Raw genomic sequence first — 20,409 nt, 5'->3', positions numbered from 1 at the left:
CCCGGAACTTTTTCTAGAAGGCAAGACTTCGAGCTTATTTTGTTATTTGTTTAATGCTCATTTACACAATAAATTTTATATTTTTAATTATTTCTTACTTTTCAAGGTTCAAAGGTTGATGCAAACTGTCACGGGGGGTGACGGCGCTCCATCAGTCAGGAAGACAACGAAAAAACTTCCAAAAGAAAATTTAAGGGGCTGACTCGCGCCCAATAAGAACTGAATGACTCGGCGGTGGCGATAGCCACAAGCGTGCTCGGTGGTCATCGGACTGAATGCCTGCAGTACTTGGCCGCGCTCAATTTTAAGCTGACAAGAAACGTTCGAGATAAGGAACCAAAAGCAACTACAACAATCTGGAAGAATGTGAAAGCATTTTTACGTGGCCATGATAAATGGAAATAATTCTGGTCGCATCTTGCATTACAAAACAAAATGATAAAACCGCGTGCCAGCGATTTTGAGTTCGATCGAACAAACGGTGCAAAGGTTCACGGCAATATAAAACGAATTGAAATGGAGACCTAAGCTTTACACATGAGGAGTGATCAATTGTAATTCAAAAGTTTGTGCACAGTTTGTTTAAATTCTGCTAATTATGATCATGTACATGGGTCAGACAGTTGACTTCTGTTGGGACATGACTGGTTTAGGTTGGTGATACGAAATGCTTTACAACTGGCTACGAAGCCAAGTAACTCAGCCCCTCTGTGGTTTGCATTAAAAGAGTCGTAGAACTGAAGTCTTTCCATTGTCAGCAATCTGATCCAAGTGTCAGCAATTGGAGACGGGGGGCGCTGCCTCCTCTAGTAAAATTGGGGTGGGGGGGGGGGGAACGCTTACGTAAGCGTCAAGATGGCATACATGCTACAGGTTCGAAAGCGCCGAGAAAAACTGGTTTGTGCGTTGTGGCGCCTTCAGCCAATGCAAGTGTAGTTTTCAGGTCCTGTGGCACGCATTACAGCCTGCTCTTCTCGCCGTAGGGGCTGCGTTTCGATGGCGGCGCAATGTAGAGAGTCAGTGAACGTTTTAGAAATTCAGATGGTTGAAATTATTCCGAAACCTTCTACTACGGCGTACCTCACATCCTGGAAAGCGTCTCGAAATAGGCACGCACAAAACGCGCTTCAGTCCAGCTATTCAATGAAAACTGGGCTTGTGAAGCAGCATATTTCACGGGAATAATAATGCGAGTTGACTAAACATTACTTCATGGCAAAGATTCATTCTTTGACACTCACAGAAAACGCGTGATATGCGAAACGGGCTCATTTTCGCCTCAGTGGTAAAAATTTGTCCTGCGCGATGCGCTCATTTCGGCCACGCCTTACCGCGTCTCTGCCGTCAGCGCTGCGGGGCCGTGCTTCCCCGGCCGGTTTTCACACCTTTCCATTCTAGCCACCTTAACTACTCTATCGGTCTTGACTGGTCTTGACTCTTGAAGTCTTGATTGTCTTGACTTTCACCCTCCGGATACGACCGCCAAATGCGCTGTGCAAAACACCGAAGCAATTCAAAGTCCATTGGGTAACTGCAGCCGGCTTTGTAACACCAAAAAAAAACTGTCAATTGTATGCTTATTCATTAAAATATGCTCCGCGTGCGCGCTAAAAAAATTGCCTATTCAAAGCATGGCTATAAGAAGCCAAAAGCATCCAAAGCTCCTTGCCACCGTAGTTGTTAGCCTGTTATTGCAACTTTTTTTACCGCCTAGCTACTCTGCTCTGTTAGCTCACAAAAAATATTTTGTTATTATGAAGCCGTTGCTCGCCTATGTGTTATATAAAGACGGCGAAAAGGCCGTCGTGCCAGTCAGCCTCATTAAAGATTATTGCCCCAAATCCACAAAAGATACAAAAGACTTGGCCAAAAACAAGTTAGTGTACTGGCGCAACAAAGACGCTCCGGATGGCGTAGAAGATTTTTATCCCGGCGATATAGAAGAACTGGCTGGTAAGTGACAACAGTATTTTTGTCCACGCTAAGAAACCAGGGAAGCAGTCGCGTTGCTGCGCTTGTAGGAGGTGTGCGAATTTATAAACTATCGCAGCGCGCATGACGCTCGTGCATGCGGTACAGCTGCCTTTGAGAGTACCCCTCGCAAGTGCAGGCGTGACAAGTGGAGAGACCAGGAAACGCTAGGATGTTTGCCCTCGCAATTTCATCGAGCAGGGCTTTTTCAGGAAAAAACCCGTAAGAGACTGCCGTTAGCATCCATGATGACAGAGGTTTTGTCACTTTATCACAAGTCGCTATCGCGGCACAGCTTTGCTTGCAGGTCTTGCGCGGCTTCAACTTTCCGGTAGTCATTCCAACCCGACCGCGCACGTTGCTGAGTCAGCCTATTGTACTCGTCTACCCTAGAGACATAAACAGAAACACGTGATCAACAAATGTGCAATGTTGAATTATGATGACGACTTGCGATATGCATAGATATAAAATGCGTGAGTGGACAGGCAATATCAGGGAGGGCGCGCTGCACGTATTGTCACTAGTGGCTCGCGCTGTCAGATACCACTAACAAACAAATATTCTATGTTCCTGTACTCCCTTCACTTATAGCAGGGGTCTCAAACCCATTGCTATGCAGGCCGCATTGGGGAAATTTCGTCTCCTGCTGGCCAGGAGAAAAGGATCAACGTCATTGTCGCATCATGCCCCTGGCTTCCTGCTTACTTAATTTCAGCTTAGGCTGAGTGTAACTCTCATTCAACAGGCAGCTATCTGTGCCTTGCATGCCAAGAATACGCACGTATTTCAATTGAAGCCGGATTTTGAAAACTGAAATCGGCATACTGAAATGTCGAACCCCTACTTGTAAGTGACGTGCTACAAGTAGCCTAACTGTTTGCAAAGAGAATGGTTTCGGTTCCTGGATATTATGCAGTGACTCTGTCCAAATATGATAGGCAGCGTAATGAGGAGAACACAGAAACAGACCCTTTCGCACTGAGGGTAAGCAACTGCATCCAGGACATTGGCTTGTGGCCATGCGTGGATGCTTCGGGCATCCACTAATTCTTGATGTTAAGGAAAATCTTCATTACTCATAAGCAACTGAAGTCGTGGAAGGCGCTGAGGCCTACAACTTGTAATGAGCGATTGGGTGCACGAGCGGTCAGTGAAGGAAGCGTCGGCTGACGCCATAGTCATGGTAACAAAGGTGACGCGGCTTTTCCACCTTAACATGTGCTGATAGTGCATTTTATTCGCAGGTAGACTGTGTAAAGCCAGAACCAGGCTTTGCTAACTGTGTGGGTGGTGGCCAAGAGCGAAGGCGACGCAATCGTTGCACACTGCACCTGCACGGCAGGGAATGGCAAAGCCTGTTCCCATTCCCATGTTGCTGCCATCCTTTTCTCCATCGAGTATGGCGTGCATCGAATATGACTTCCACTTTTCGTACGTGGGATGGAAGCCAGGTGTTCGTGCTGCCAGTGCAAGAACACTCTAGACGCGCACACATACCATGCTCGATGAAGAAAAAAATGGCAGCAACATGGTAAGAGGATTCGCCATTCCCTTTTATGCAGGTGCAGTGTGCAGCAATTCGTCGCCTTTGCTCTTGGCCACCATCCACACTGTTAGCAGAGCCTGGTCCTGGCTTTGCACACAAGTTAAGGTACAAAAGAAGCCGCCTAACCTTTGTTATCACGACTACGGCGTCAGCCGACACTTCCTTCACTGACAGCTCACGCACTCAGTCGCTCATTACAAGTTGTAGGCCTCAGTGCCTTCCACAACTTCAGTTGCTTATGAGTAATGAAGCTTTTTCCTAACATCAAGAACTGTTGGATGTCTGAAGCATACATGCATAGCACAAGCTATGTCCTGGACGCAGACGCTTGCCTGCAGTGTGAAAAGGTCCATCCAAACCGTATTCAGATAGTGTCACTGCGTAATATGTAGAAACTGAAGCCATTCTTTTTGCTAACAGTTAGGCTACTTGTAGCCCATCCATTACAAGCAGTTATCACGCTCATGCTTGCTTCAGCACAGCATGTTGCTGTAGCGGCTGCTGCGAGTGTAGTGGGCATCGGCTAATGAATACAAGATGGCTGCTCACCACATAGAATCACGCGGCCGTCTTTCGTGCATACTCCTTATAGGAGGTATTCACTGAAGCAGTGCTACCAGGCGGTCGAGCGTCGCTGCGGCTAGCGTGCATTTCTTGGGGCCGTTTTGCGCTGGTTCGCACAGTGTCATGTACGCCGCGAGGCACCTGTTAGTGATCCGCAACATTTTGGACGTTTTTAAATGCACCAGCGTCCACTTTCTATGTGTAATACTCTATGCGCATGAACTTTGCAGCAGAATTCTTCGTTGCCGTGGTATAGCTGCACTGCCTCCTAGTATTGAAAAACACTGTTTGGCAGCAGAAGACGAAAACACAAAGAACAAAGACAAACACCACAGGCGCTATTCCGTCTTCTGCTGCGCTACAGTTTTTCAAGACTATGAACCAACAATCCCACCAAGCCACACTACTGCCTTTCAGTGTTGCTTTTAGGCAGCCGCCCTAGCTTGCGCTACAACTAGACAGCCAAATTAGCAAGCTGCATTACACGTAAGAATGTACACATCTTGAAGCTTTTTTGTATCGGTTGGTACTGTCTGCTACTCACATGGGACAAGTCATCGATAAGGAGCGCATGATTACAAGCTCCAGTTACAAAAGTTAGCAGCACAGAAAATCATATTTACAACAGCTGCAGTCCAAAATCCGTTGAAGCTTAACATATGCTGTTCGAGCAGAAAGTCCAAGCGTAATACCTGCCTTATTTACGTGACCGAACAGTGAAGCAAAAACTGTAATGTCCTCACAGCATGAACAGCAGACCTAGCGAGAATGTTTTGTAGTTTTTATTGTAGCAACATAAAACTGCTTCAAATGCACATGGCCTGGAATCTAGGTTCACAGCAATGCCATGTGTAGCGATTCCGCTAGCTTGCGCATTAGCATGTTACTTTCAGTAGACACAGATGACAAGCTAACGACTAGCTAACTGAGCCGACACGTTTCAAATTACTTACCCTCCAAAAAGTGGCACTCCAGTCCTCCGCACTCTCACGCATGTCTCCTTTTGTCAAACATTTGCATGGCTTCAGAAATTTGCACAGTTTCATTTTTTGACCTGTCGAAAACTCAAGCCATGCACAAGACAAGCCTCGACATTAGTGAATTCAACTTAAAGCAGCAGTCCTGCATGTCGCATGCCACACCTGCACCTCCTCGGTCGTATAAGTTTGTTTTCACCAAGTGAAACCTTTTTAGGGTGTCCGCTATTTATCTCTTTCATGCTGTTCATGCTTCAGTCTTCATGAGCTTTCGCTTCCCTTTTTCCTTTCTCACTTTCTCTCTTTTTCTTTTACTGGCTGATTTCTAGGTTATCATTGTCGTTTTTTTGCATTATTTGAAGATTTGCGCATGCATGTTGATGCTTGTTGAGGGGACGTTTTTTCGGTGTTCATTTTCATTCAGTTTTAAATGTAGCACCCTTCCTGTCCTCTCCTTACTGTGTCCTGCCAAAATGCTGCTTTTTTCATTGAGCACCACTGTGTACCCACTCTGTCAAAAGCGTTCCCACGTCAGACAGAAATTGTCTACTATGAGACGTGAGAGACATTTAACACGCAAGGAGTTCAATGCTGCGGCTGGCTGCAATGGCGGTGAACTTTACTGTGAACATAGTGAATGCCGCGCCAGATGCTAGCACTCCTTGTGGATGACGTCACGTGAATACCTCCTATATGCCTGTGCCTGCAGAAGGTTTAAGAGCACCATGATCAGGGTTCGTATCTCAACAGTCTATGCATGCAGTCAGGAACATAAGGATGCTATCTGAGATCAGCACAACTTCCAGAAGCATGAAAACTCTGTCGGTTGTGCAAACTTATTGCGACCTGTATGCAGAATGCACTACATTATTAATAATCACAACTTTGTCATGTTAATTACCACTTCAAGCATGTACAATATAAGAGTTGGACAGCTCTAAATGGGCACAAATTATTTCTTCAAGGTAGAGATTAAACTTGCATCACTCATGTATAGAATGGCATGCTGCTCCAGCAAGTATTACATGAATCCATGGCTGGGAATATTATTTGTAATTGTTGTGATAATTGTACAGTGCTTTGTTCATATGTTGTATTGTTTCATGAGTATTATGTTTAATTCAGATATCTATAATGCAGCAACGGCAGAAGAGCTGGCGAAAAAGCTGATCAAGCTGAAAATCAGGTGGCCCAAACATGTTTTTGATGATCAAGCTGCTCATGAAACTGCTCAGCAAAGTGCTCAGGTATCCGTCTCTCAATTTGCTATACTACGGTGGCCAAGTTATTGGAGCATCTGCCTCACATGCGGGAAGTGTGGCATTCAATTCTTAGTGACGCCGAGTACCCGCCGCTGATACACTGGGTAAAAGCTTTCCTCTGACCGGGGGCTTCCCGCTTTGCGTAAACACCCCACTTTCATTAAACGAAACAACTTTGTAGCATGGCACTGTTTGGCCAAAGCTGACCTTGCATCAGGAAAAGTGTCATGAGCAGCAGCTCTTTCCTCTGTTCTTTGCTTTTAGAATGTTTCGTAGTGCATCTTATTTATTTGCTTGCTTATTTTAGCTGTGTGCTCCATGCTGGATTGAAAGATTGAGGTACAAGCGAGCGGGGAGATGCACATAGGAAAGGAAGCAGCCTGTATGTGATCAGTATTCGTAATTTATTCTAATGGGCTCCAGTCAAACCCCGATGGGGGGCTTATCAGGGCTTCCTGACAATAGTGCCCTTTGTAGCCTAAGAATAGACCGGGCACCTGAAGCCTGGCCCACGGACTAATGCTAGCTTTTGCAGTTTTATCATTCCTCGACCATTAAAGACCTTGTATGTGCCAGTAATCTGTGAGTTCAACTCTTGCTGCAGATCACATTTGGAAGTCCTGCTATGATTTGAGAATTCAGGGAAAATAATAGTGTTACTCAGGGTGCACAAGCTGTCTGTAAGGGACACTGAATGGGAATACTAAGTTAAGCTAGACTGGTTAGTTAGTGTCTCGGGAACATTACCAATGTTTGTTCTACGCGCAAGTCTGCTGTGTTGCCTAGAAAACCACGAATAAAATATTTCTGCATTCAAATGGCCTGCGATATGACATAACGGATGTCTCTACTATGCCCTGAAATGGAAATTCAGCATTATGGTGTTTGGATAGTCGGAGGCGCCACTTCAGATGGCCAGAAACACGGCCAAATGCAATGTTGTGGAGGTTCAAAAAAACTAAGCTGGTTAACAATTCTGAGGGATTGGAGAGCTAGTAATCCAGTGATGGCAGTGAGGAAAGAAAACCCCCATTGACTCAGCTCTGCCAGCTATGTATGGCTGGAACATAGAGCGCATGATTACAAACGACTGGCGGCTACCAGCTGGCTCTTGCCTACCTGTCAGCACTATCCCGGCATGGTGCCTGCCATTTCATATGGCCTTTTACAGTGAGACTGGCATTTCAGCTTTGCCAAAACACGCTGACCTTTCTCTGAATGCCCAGTTCAGGTATTTAACTACAAATGAGGAATTGAGTACAGTATCCTTTTTCTTTTCATTTAATGTTACCTCTCTACATTTCATGAGAATGAGCATAATGATTTGACCAAGGAGGTTCAAGAAACTGCCTAATTGAAGTACTCGAGGGACTCTGGCGCTGGTTCATCACAGACTCGCGAGTTTTGTTGTTTATGCATACGTACCACTTTTTAAATGGTGAAGATTTTATCCTTCATAGCATGCCCGTACAGTAGAAAATGATACATTTTATAATTTGGGCATGCCACAAGTGCACGGAAAGAAGCTAGTTGAAAGGCTTAACCGAGAACTGAACCGCTTGACTCACTGCCGAGCAAAGGAAACAGAGTGTAAATCTGTTGCAAGGATACCATTCTAAGCATGCTCGTAGAATGGCTGCACGCAGGGTGGATGCACAGAATGCAAGGCGAAAGTCTCTGTACTGACATTCGTGTCTCATCTTCCTGTCCATCATCTGGTTTGTGCTGTTTTTATTATGTAATTCACATTCTTGACTGCTCTTGCCACACTGCTTTCTTCATATTTCAATGGGGGATGTGCACTGATGGCAAACCACTCAGCCAATTGCTGCCGGAAAAGTGGACACGCCCCGAGCTCCAGTTTCTGGAATCTGCATGGGTGTCACCACAGGTGCTTCACTTGGAGGCAATTTTCTGACTTAAGAAAGCCTTGATGTCGTCATCCTGAGATGTTAATCTATCAGTCTCTTGTAACTTAGTGTTTCCGTTTGGTTTCCCTTTAACAATGACATTAAAAGGCAGTCATGGGTTTAAATATAGTGGCATCACCTGTTGATTTGCTTTGTAATAGTAAAATCATCCATAAACAAAAATTCTTCACTGGTTGATAATGACTTTATGGCTTTAAAATGTTATGATCTGTTTAGTCGAGACGCAACCATGTGGAGTCAAAATGGTTGCAGTATGCACAACTTTTTCTTCCACCTCATTCGCATAAAAGCCTTGCGTAGGATGATGCACATAGTTGGTTAGGCAACACTTATTTTTTTTTTTGTAGTCAGAGTATTGCAGACTGCTTGCAAGTTGGTTATGCTGGTTGGAAAACACTTCTAGTGGGCCCATGGTATGTGTGCTAAAAGCAAGGAATAGCACCATAATTATGGTTATTCTTGCATTTTATCTTATTCTTAGAAGTTAGTTTTTTATGAGGTGGAAATTTGCCCATGAATGTGCTCTAGTATAATAGTAATAAGATATATATGTTCCTTTTCATTTCAGCAGGTTACGAGCAAGAAGAAAAAGGCCCCCCAAAAAAAAGAAGGCTTTCTACAAAAAGCTGCGCTTTGAAGCTGAAGAGAGCTGCTCTTCAGATGAAGAGCTCATTGAGAAGGGGGCACTGGATGCCAAACAAAAAGAAAGAAAAAACTACAAAGGGAAATAAGGTCTCTACGGAAAAAAGCTGGAAGAGGAACGAAAGCGAAACCATGACCTTCAAGAAGTGGTTGTGAAAGGAATTGGTGAGGCACATAACTGTTTGCATCCCAAGAACAAAACTGGTGCATGAGGGGCGCAGTGCCAACAGTGTTTGCAGGTGTTTCTTTGTCAGCGTGGCTGCGGTTTGTTAGTTCCACGTTTATAGCAACTATTCTTAGCAAGCATGCAGTTGGGCTTGTTAGAGATCATTAGGCAGGGGCAATGCTTGCTTTGACTAAGATGCCCTTTCATAAATGAGGTCCAGACGTGAGCCTTAGGAAATATAGTTGCTTGCCTCAGGGTCTTGATAGTATTTTCATTGCTGACTTTTTGGTCGATAAAATTCAGAATGCTGTGGCGGTATTTGCTGGTGAGAAGTTCCGTTTTATCTTTTTGAGTAGTATAAGAGTACAGGTGTAGTGGAATGAATGGTATGTGTAGTGCATAGAAGAATGAGTGGCGGCTTCCAGCCAATATTGAAGCAATCAAGGTAACATGACACATCTATTTTTGGCTCATTTTTAAACGGGCATCATGTTTGGTGCCTGCATTGTCTATGCCTGAGGTCTGATTTATTGCACTGCTTGACGATCACCGTTTTTTTAAGACTGCTTGTTGTTGAATTGGAGCTTTACGAATAGCACTGTGTCGTAATTAGTCATTCACCACACTGGTCAAACAGATATGCTAAGGTGCTTAGAAGGGAGAAGGTGAAAAGCGCGGTACATTCACCATTCAGAGGAGTAGCCGGCTTGCACGTGAATGTCGCTAGGGCAAAATCAAGAGCTGCAATCTAGGGCGCTGGCACCACGATAGCGGGGAGGCAGCCATTACTTAGAAGTATCAACAGCATGTATGCACGCATGGTTAAGTTTACGATGTGGTTATCTCATGTAGGCTTGCGATGTGCCACAAAAAATGCTGTCAGCCTCAAAGATCATGGCATATATTTGTGGAACGCCGCAGCTTTTATAGTCGTGCTGCATTGTTTTTGTGCAGTTTCTGACATGCAAGCTGCACTTGCTGCAAATTGCACGAAGGAGTTTTAGTCTTCGAAATGAACAGATGTATTATGCATTTGCTAATGTTAACGTGTTTTTTACCAGTATGGTGATTCATGAGTATAAGAGCATGAGATGATTTTGCTCGATAAAATGCAAGACACTCAGCACCTTGAAGAGCCGAGTGACGCCTCTCGCCATTGAAGGATTTGACAATTTCGCTTTGTATAAGGTTGCGATTTCGGAATTTCCATTTAAAAAAGTTTTTCTCTTCATCGAACCTGTCTAGAAAGATGGGGTTGCTATCTTTACGCACAACAAGTACCCTAAAAGAGACGAGTCTCAGCAAGAGAACTCTCCCATTTATGAAAGTTGCTTAGAAGCAAAATATGCGGTTTTAGTATGCTAATATTTATTGTAAATAAAGCGAATGCTCCTGAAATGAATTGGAATTACCCATGCTGTGTGGCAATTCTTGCAATATTTAAGATAAACTCAATTGGTAACTGCATGCAGTCTTGATGTGGGTATTTCTTTTCTGTAGGCAGGTGACTTAAGTACAGAACAAAAAAAAAGCACAGTACAGAGATGAAAAGAAATGTTGGCGCAGTGCTTAGCGATCTGGGATTAGTGTCGCATCCTTTACGACAGTAACTTGAGTTAGACATCTTGAGAGTTAATTCAGTATAATGCAGCTGATCATGCGCACTACCAACGCAATGAGCGGACATATTTTTCTGCTCTACAGGGATTTCTCTCCAATGTGAGGTTAACCTCGAACTGAGCTCAAAGAAAATTAAAGCCCTGTGATCTGTGAAGTGTGCAGTCACAATTGTTAATTTGTAAACAGGTTTGAAGACCTTAAGCTGCTCTGTTTACTTGTCACGTCATTCATGCGTTCAAGCGCCAGTTTCGCCTGGCCGCTTTTCACACCTTCCCTGCTATACACCCCAGTTATGCAGTCTTGCTGAGTGCATTGTTATGCAATACAATGTATATTGAAGTATGAAGTTGGATAAAAATAAGCAGAAAACTTACTGGCTTGAAAAAGCTTATTTTCATGGCTTTCTTGGATCCTTTTTTTTTGCTTAGAAAAAGGCTTGTTTCTTATGTTGCACACAAGCGGAATGTGTAGTATCTGCTTATGGGTGCAAAAAAAAAAGATTACAAAGACCATCTGTAATGGCAGAAATTGAGAAGCATTCACTATGTAAGCCGCCGTGGTGGCTGAGTGGTTATGGCGCTCGGCTGCTGGCCCGAAAGACACGGGTTCGATCCCGGCCGCGGCGGTCGAATTTTGATGGAGGCGAAATTATAGAGGCTCGCGTACTGTGTGATGTCAGTGCATGTTAAAGAACACTAGGTGATCGAAATTTCCGGAGCCCTTCACTACGGTGTCTCTCATAGCCTGAGTCGCTTTGGGACGTTAAACCCTCATGAACCGAACCTTATTCATTATGTGAACACTCAGTTTAACATATCGCGCAAATCGCATTCTTTGTCTCCAGATATTGCGCTTTTATTTTTATCAATATTGGGTTTTCACTGGTGACGGGGTGTCCAGGCCATCTGTTTGGCATGAATACAAGTGCTTTTATCGTGCAGGAGAGGTGCAAGAACACCTGAAGAAAAGAAAAATCTGCCAGTGCAGCGAACAGCAGCAGGTATGTGAAATGTAGTGAGGTTCAATACTGTCATACACAAGGGCGTTTCCAATTAGTCGTGTAGGTGTGCAACTTGGACGTAACGGCAGCAGCAGAATCGTCTGAACTGCGAGACGCGCCAGATGAAGGGCTGCCAGAGCTGGCTGCAGCTGGAGCAAGTGGAATGGAGGCTGCTGCCTCCTGTAGTCTGAGCCCAGCACAGCAGTGGCTGCCAGTGCAAGTGAGTGGCACACATGATATATTAATACAGTTAACTACAATTATTACTGTGTAGTGCCGAAAGAGACCTAACGGTATTAGGTGCACCGCGTGTTGTTCAGTTAGTATGACGATAAGTCTTCCAGTGTGACAGAGGTAGAAGATCAGCCCATTTGCCCTCAATACTATTTTCGTGGTTTTATCATAATTTTTTGTTCATTATAACTATTTAGCTGTTATAATGTAGGTCTGACTGTATTTGGAAACAAGCTCTTATTTAAATCACGATTTTTCACGAAAGAATACAAGCAGCCCTAACTATAGTTCGTGGAAACATACATTGGCAGTGTGTTTTTAGAATATTGAAGTCAAGAGTTAGACGGAAACCCATCTGGTCAGGATGATGCATGACAAAAAATAAATGATGCCCACCAAAAGAACGAAGAAAACGACATTTCGGCTTCTATACGGGAGCCTTGTTCACAATGAGGGCAAAGCGTAGAATCGACGTCTTAAAGGGGTCATGACATGGTCTACCAAAAAATCGTGGTTTTACCTTGCAGGTACTAGCCACAACGTTTTATGCATACCTAAAAAAAAGATGTAGAGCTCTACTTGCGCATTTGGGCTGGCAATTCCAATTAATGTTATCGGCTCTAAGCCCCTCGCCCTGGCAGCAACAGCCATATTGAAGAAGCCTAGCTGAGCTATGTCATGAACTGACAGTGCCGTTGTCTGCTGCAAGATGCGCGAATACCATTTTAATAACTCTACACAGAATGATGGGACGGATAGCTGGCATCTCCTCAAAGATACATTGGTTACAGCAGTGGTTATTACTATTAGTTCAAAAGTTATTCTAATGGGAATGCTCGAGTTTTTGTATGGGGTCATTTTTGTAGATTGTTGGCTGGCGTTCGATGTTCGTTTGGCTGGGAAGTACTTAATGCTGTAACTGAGTGCTTCACCTTTTGGAAGTTATTTCAATGGCCCGAGCTCCACCTTGTCATGCCAGCCATTTTGTGTGTTTATATTTATCAGATTTGTGGTTGACTTTGTCCTTGGCTTGGCTTTTGATGGTTAAATTTAAGTGCTGCAGAATTGCCAGAAATAATATTTCAAGCCTTAATATTGCCCACAAATGTTCTTAACAGCTTTTGAAACAGTACGCAACAATTTCAAGCACATTTTAAGGGCGCTGGTCTCTTTTAATTTGACTTTTTTTTTCTCCAATTGTCATTACCATCATTTGTAAATGACATTTTTTTTTACCGTGTAGGACCGAAAGAGACTGAATGACATTAATTTAATGACATTTAAGACGAGAACCCTACATCTGCGCAGCAGCACCACGCAGATCCCATGAGTTGAGTTGAGGTGTTGAATGGTACAGGTGGCATTAGCCTTGCTTATTCTGCCGGCAATTACTCCACCATAGCGTCACTTTTATGTTAATAATGTCCTAAAACCTGTCGTATCTACCCCGCTATGCGCACAGTCACTTCGATGCGATGCGCACAGTCATCGCATCGGCCACCCTCTTCAAGTTCTGCACCTGCGTGCCCGTGCCAACGTCTTTACCAACTCATCACTTTGTCGAGTAGCAACTGACTGGAACGGCCTTCCCTATCATATCGCTGCCATAACTTGCCCATCATCGTTTATGACTGCTGTCAACGCTGCACCATGTATTTCCCACCCCTTATGTAACACCGCATTTGGGATCTTTAAGTAAAATAAAGTGAAGTGAAATTTGTTAGTGTGACAGGGGTATTAGCCTACTACCTTATTATGCTTTACTCAGTATGCCTCCTTATTGCAAAGGTGCTATCACATAATTTGCATGCATAGCACATAACCTAACACTGTGACTAACTTTAATTAAATTTAAATAAATAATAATAGTGCCCTCTACTTGCTGATTCTTGATGAATACCTATGCACAATAATTGGAAACTGAAATGACAATTTTGTTTTTACAGGTGCAGATTTCTGTGCCCACTGTTTCGGAAATCGCCCAGGAGCAGCAAGAGGTCCCAAGAGGCGATGTACAGAATGATGTACAGAACGGAGGAAAAGAAAATGAGGAGGTTCAGAATGGAGATTTTCATTTATACTCGCAGCTTTATTAAAATGGAATAATATTCAGGCCATCAGGCGAATTAACAAAGCCTGAGAGTCAGGAAGAGCTTGGAAAGAACGTTCAGGTCTGATAATCGTCACCCATTAATTTTATTTTTGTTGTTAGTGGTGGAGATGTACGAAAAGTTACAAATGTTGGTGTTAAATGTGCCTATGTTATCGTAAAATGAATTTTTAAGCCCAGCTCCACTGAACAAAGATTTTGTTGAAGTGAAAACAAATCTGAAAAGTGGTTCGTTGTGGCAAGAACTTTGTTGCATTGACTTCTATGGCTAGCTAACAGGGAATTAGAAATATTTGGTTCGGATTTCGTTTCAGGGGGGTTAACTGGAGATGGCTCACAAGAGGGATGTGCTTACATAGAACTTTTGGATTAGCGTATCACCAGTAATAGAACCTCAAAAGCAGTCACTTTTGGTAACTGTTGTGATGAGAAACTAAACAAGAGTGAGAAATGGAAGTTGTTTGGGCTGCGCTGGTGGCCTACATTTCTTCAGGCTTCGGAACTGTTGTGGCCTACAATTCATAACTTCCTCTTATTCCTTATCGTAGCCCAGCTGCCGCATGCACTATGGTTCACATTAGCACTGTATGAAGCATAAATCAGCTTTTTGTTGATTATCAGTAACCAATATTTTACTTGATGATGCGCTTTTTCTTAGTGTGTCTGACGTACCTTACTTCAAAAATTTTTTTAGGTGCACTTGGCCTGTGGGGTGACCCTCCCTAGAGGGAAATGGAATTACCTTCTGACACAGCCCAAGGACTCTCTCTTTGTGCGGGAAACGGCAAAGGCTCTATGTGGTATGAAGGAGCTCTATAATAGGAGCATAACCAGTAGGCCCTGCCACCGTTTCCTGCAAAAAGAGGGAGCTTCTGAGTCACCCGCGAGGCGGGCTCTTACGCCCAAAAAAGCCAAAGCTCTCCGAAGTAAGGCTATTTATTGTAAAGCATTTTCTCTGCATGGTACTGTTTTCTCATTCACATATTTGAAGACTATAATACATTTACATTTGGCCCTTGGAGTTGCATATAATACTTTTCATGAAGTTTATTTGGTGATTCTATAATTGTAGTTGCAAACCTGTAACTAACCATAGGGAAATAACTTTCTCTGCTATGGTGACGACGCTTGTAACCCTTTAAAAGAATATGGTGCAAGAAACAGTTTGTAGCATGTTATTTCTGAATCAATACAGTGCAAAGTAATTATAATGGTCCATTTTTTCATCTTTCTTATAAAAAGCGCACAGATTGCATCGGTTTTCAATACTTTGTATATGAAGTTTTTTTTACTGTTTTCAGCTGCCTTCGAGATGTACATTGAGTACCATCCCAGCAGCAAGGCGAGGGAGGAGCGCTTGCGCAGCATCAATCGATCTCTCGTGACATGCTGAAGGTCCTAAAAAATTGAGCTCCGGCTAGATATATGCATATATTAATTAAAGATATTTAAAGTACTTTGTATAGCTGTACATTTCAGCAGCACTTACACTGATAGTGAGTGCTGTTCATGCATGTCACACATACATGTAGAGTCATATATGGAGAAAAGTTTGCATGATCTGGGTTCGCGGAAAAAGAAATATTTCTTCAGGCAAAGCAAGGCAATGAAAATCATTGGAGTATGAGGGCACATGCGTGCTCCATCTGCAAAAATACCAGCTGACTGCATATTGAGGCAATGCAGAAATAAATTTTTCTCGAATCCGCATCCCACAAAAATTTTGTCTATATACTGTACATATTTCAGTCTCATTGTGAATTTTTACTCCTGCAAGCAATATTCAAGACGTATATCTTTGAAGGACTGCATAGCTACCTCATATTTCTAAAAGCTGCATGCTTGCTGTTGCATTCCCACTGTGTGCAATTGTAATCCGGGTTGAATCTCCCTAGCCACATGGTCGTGCGGAGTCCACACAAATATGTGGAGTCCGCTTACGGACTGCTGTGGAGTCCATTCAGTTCAACTGTACGGAGTCCATAACCGGCGGAGGTCCATATGTGTCCGTCAAGTACGGATGAATGCGGATACCCTTAAATTGCGGAGTCCGTAGTTCCATAATTTCGTACGTATGGATCCGTTTTCTCCGTTGTACGGAAATTTTCGGCAGGGAACCCTCCACTACTGCGTCCCTCATAGCCCGAGTCACTCTGGCATGATAAACCCCATTAAAGCAAACTATTATGCATTATTGAAATTGTTTGCACTCTTATTTCAGTTTAATTCTAGATCCACGGGTACTCATCTGTGCTCAGTGAAAATGTTTGCCCGTCATTGCCCTGTTTTTATTGCCTCGATTTCTCCAAAAAACCGTAATTAACATGTAGAGTATCCAAGGATGTTTATCACCATCCCTCTACGGGCTCGGGTGCGTCGAGAACACGCTTAAAGCAGATGAATCTAGATAAGCTGCAAACGTGGCCATGTTCAGCCTGTGTGTCCATAAAATCAAATCTCTCAAGTGTAAAAACCGACACTGATAATACGCGTAGTCTGGACGAGAATTTGTTGGTAAGCATAATGGCTAAGCTTGACGTCATCCTGAGCGGCGTAGATATCGGGGAAAAAAAGGGAGAGTAAGAACACCTGGCAAAACATGGCAACACTAATGATAAGTTTAAAGTGCCAACAATAATGATTCAGGGCATTGAGTCGGTCCTTGAAGTGCGGTCATCGAAATACAACGACATTTTCAAAAGTCTTGTATCCGAAGGAAATGAAATGAAAGAACTCAAGAAAACGTTTATTGATCTAGAAATCGCTGCGCATTCTGGCGCACGGACCGCGCGGTCACGTGGTATTTTTTGAATTCCGCGGGCGTTTGTTTTTCCGGAATAAAAACGGCCACGCTAAGGCTATCTCGTTGGAAGTGCCTGGGTTGGGCAATATTTATGTAGGTCCACAACTTTCCTATTGACGCCCGAACATTTCAAGCTATATTTAAAAAAATAATAATTTATCTTGAATAATTATTCAAGCAAAACGAGAAAGTAATTGTACTGAAACTTGAAGTAAACCCTAACAGCATCCACGCGATTCCGGTTCCGCGGAACGCTTAGGCTTTTTTAATATCCTGTCCGGGTCCAAGTTATGCGGGGCACCCTATATATATATATATATATATATATATATATATATATATATATATATATATATATATATATATATATATATATATATATATATATATATATTTAAGAGAAGTGGGCACTTCTACAAAGACACTTTTATTTATCAACGTTTCGACCGCGGTGCGGTCTTCTTCAGAAGACCGCACCGCGGTCGAAACGTTGATAAATAAAAGTGTCTTTGTAGAAGTGCCCACTTCTCTTAAATCTTTATTCTGCGGAGCCAACGCAACCTACGTTCGCAATATATATATATATATATATATATATATATATATATATATATATATATATATATATATATATATATATATATATATATATATATATATATATATATATATATATATATATATATATATATATATATATATATATATATATATATATATATATATATACTTTACTAATATTGCGGGCGCGCGAATAACAGTGTTCGTTTTATAATAAAAACATGTACAAATTTGGTCAAAATTAGCGTGTAGGAAGTAAAAAATCTCTAATAATTAGCTTTTTGTATACTAAAATAATTTTAGTAGAGTAGCGAGAAGATGAGATGCTGAACAAAATGATGTAAATAATTGGTCGGTATTTTTTTAGTTGCTGAGAAAGGGACACCACAATATGCCCCAAAATACATGAGAAAGGTGGGACTTACCCTGTCCCCTTAAGGGAAAATGTAGTCTCAGAAAGCATGCACTTGAAGGTGCATATATCACTGGTCCGAACCCCTGTTGCAAGCTAGCCTCAGATTTGACTAAGGCATGTAAGCTATACGCAAAGAGAAATGCTATGACGCCACCCGGAATGCTGTACGACGAACGGTTGCTCAAAATTTTGGTGAATGTATTCGGGAATGCTACCACTACGTTGAGGTCAATCAGTGATGGCATCGCTAGGATTTCGTCTGCGCCTTGAGGAGCTCTTGTCGAGGACCCCTTAGAATATCTGATACGGGTCTCAATTTGACTTATTTTTGGAAATGTGACGTAGTGCTTGAAGGTTGCTTCACTTGCGCCACCGGTTGGCCCGGTATTGCACTGCCTCCGGGATCCGCCAGGGTCATTATGCCGCGCGTCTTTTCTATCCTATCTTTCTATCCTATCTTTCTATCCCATCTTTGAACTCTCCTACTATCTGCACGTGGTAGGATTGTGGCTCGGCTTGAGCCAGTGGCCAGGCCTGTGCACTTTCCTTTTCTTTCTTCCTGGCAACAACAGACAGACAGACAGACAGCCTTGATACCTGTTCCTCAAGCCAGCGTCGTCTCTTCGGCGGACGCGGTTTTGCCCCCCCCCCCCACCTCCCGCCGCGCGTCTCTTTCCATCATTCTTCCTCTCTCCTGTCTGCACTTAGAAACGATTGTGACCAACACCCTCTAAATACTTTCTTCAGGCCTCTCCAGGCCCTCCTTTCCACACGCGCTACGTCACGCCAAGTGTCCGGTCAGGCTGCTCACCAAGCGCGGCTCCGCTCCGCTCGGTTGTCTCCCTCGATGTGCTCGCGCTTGCCCGGGCAAGCACAGACACGAACGCAGTCTTGCAGTGAGCGTCTAGCTGCTGCTTGAGTCTTTCAGCCTGGCGTTGGGTGCATTTCCGTTCGCTCCTCGCACGGCTGTGTCTGTTTCGTGTGGCCGTTTCTTGTGTGGCGTGCGTACCTGTGCTAGCGCACGAATGGGAAACTGATTGCCTGCCGTGTAGCGAGTGCAACTTCGTGAAACATGGGCCGGTGCTGTGTTCCCGGGTGCCGCGGGAACTACCAGAATGGTCCCAAAGTACGTGTTTATTGCTTCCCAAGAGACGAAGTACGAAGAAAAGCCTGGTTGCGAGCCATTCCACGGAAGGATTTCACACCTACAGAGCATTCGAGGGTAAGACTCTGAAATATTGCTTAATAGGCGGTGGTAATTATCTTAGTTGTGAGCTGTCGCTCCCGGAAAGGCATGCTGTCTTTGTAGGCAATGATATCACTTCTTACACTTATGTATGAATTGTCCAGGAAGCATTTAGTTCTGTGGATGTGCATAAGGCTTGTGTAAAAGCTGTGTAAATATGTAAAAGCTGTTCACTATTCAGACTCTTTTTACTTAGTGTTTTAGGCAATGGAGAGTCATGGCGAATGGCCTTGCTTCATTTTCTCGTGCAGGTGTGTGAACTGCACTTCCACGCAGGCGACTTCATTACGACGTTGTCACACCAAGATGAACTGACAGGGAAAATAATAGAGGTGAAGCGTGACAGGCTACAGTTGAAGATTGATGCTGCGCCTTCTGTTTTTCCAAACTGCCCAAAATACTTGTCCTCAACGCCTGGACGGAGTGAATCGCCAGAGACGAAAAAAGCAAGAAGGGAAAACGCTGCTTTGCAGGAGGCTATGAGGAAGTCACTTCAGTCTAATGAGCTTGAACAGAAAAGAAACAAAGTTTCATCTTACGAGGAGTTCAAATCTAAGTTGCCTGGAATCTGCAACACGAAATTCTGGACCGTTTCTGTCGACGAGCAGTGCGTTAGGTTCCTTCTCATCGAGAATGATCCTTCACCTAATGTGAAATGCGCCTTGGTAGTTCTCCCTGATCTGTCACTTTCTGTTTTCTTGAATGGAGTGAAGCTTCTGTCGCTTCCTTCAGGCAGGATTCTGCCAGCTCAAGTATGCGACACCTCCAGCCTGTCCTTGCTGCTAGAAGAACTCGAGATAGGCTTGCATAATATACCTGAGGTGACGAAAGAGTCGAAACATACTAAAGTATTGCAGTTTGTCGGTTCACTGCTTGCAGACCTCATTGAGGACAGTGATACGACGAAAGAACAGTCTTCTTTGCTGAAATTTCTGGTTGAGCAGATAGAGCTTCTCCTCGCGAAACAGCATGTGTATAGCGCAGAGCTGCTGGTATTCGCCAGTATTTTGAATTCAATTTCTCCTCACGCATATCACTTCACAAGAGCTGCATCAAGAATCATTCTGCCCCATCCTTCCACACTGCGCCGTGTTTGCTCAAATTACAAAGCTGACCCTCTTGTGGAGCAAAATCAACCGCACTGTCTCTCCTACATCCGAGAACGAGTCAAATCAATGAAAGACCACGAGAAGACAGTGACCCTGATGATCGATGAGATCCACATAAAACCATACTTCGACTACAAAGGGGGCACAATAGTAGGATCGTCGGTTCATTCAACGGAACCAGCAACAACAGCCCATGTGTTCATGGTACAATCACTCCTTTCTGCAAACAAGGACGTCATTCACATATTA

The 20,409-nt window shown here is 43.5% G+C and overlaps 1 long non-coding RNA gene across 1 annotated transcript; it reads left to right on the top strand.

Moving 5' to 3' along the window:
* The first annotated feature begins 18,594 nt into the window (after nucleotides 1–18,594).
* LOC144101770 (uncharacterized) lies at nucleotides 18,595–19,410 on the top strand. The gene is made up of 2 exons (XR_013308060.1): nucleotides 18,595–19,027; nucleotides 19,303–19,410. It is a non-coding gene; the product is annotated as an uncharacterized LOC144101770 (long non-coding RNA).
* Nucleotides 19,411–20,409: the final 999 nt, after the last annotated feature.

Source organism: Amblyomma americanum, chromosome 1, assembly GCF_052857255.1.
Source record: "Amblyomma americanum isolate KBUSLIRL-KWMA chromosome 1, ASM5285725v1, whole genome shotgun sequence".
Taxonomy (NCBI): Eukaryota; Metazoa; Arthropoda; class Arachnida; order Ixodida; family Ixodidae; genus Amblyomma; species Amblyomma americanum.
This window is presented reverse-complemented; position numbering and strand designations above follow the sequence as displayed.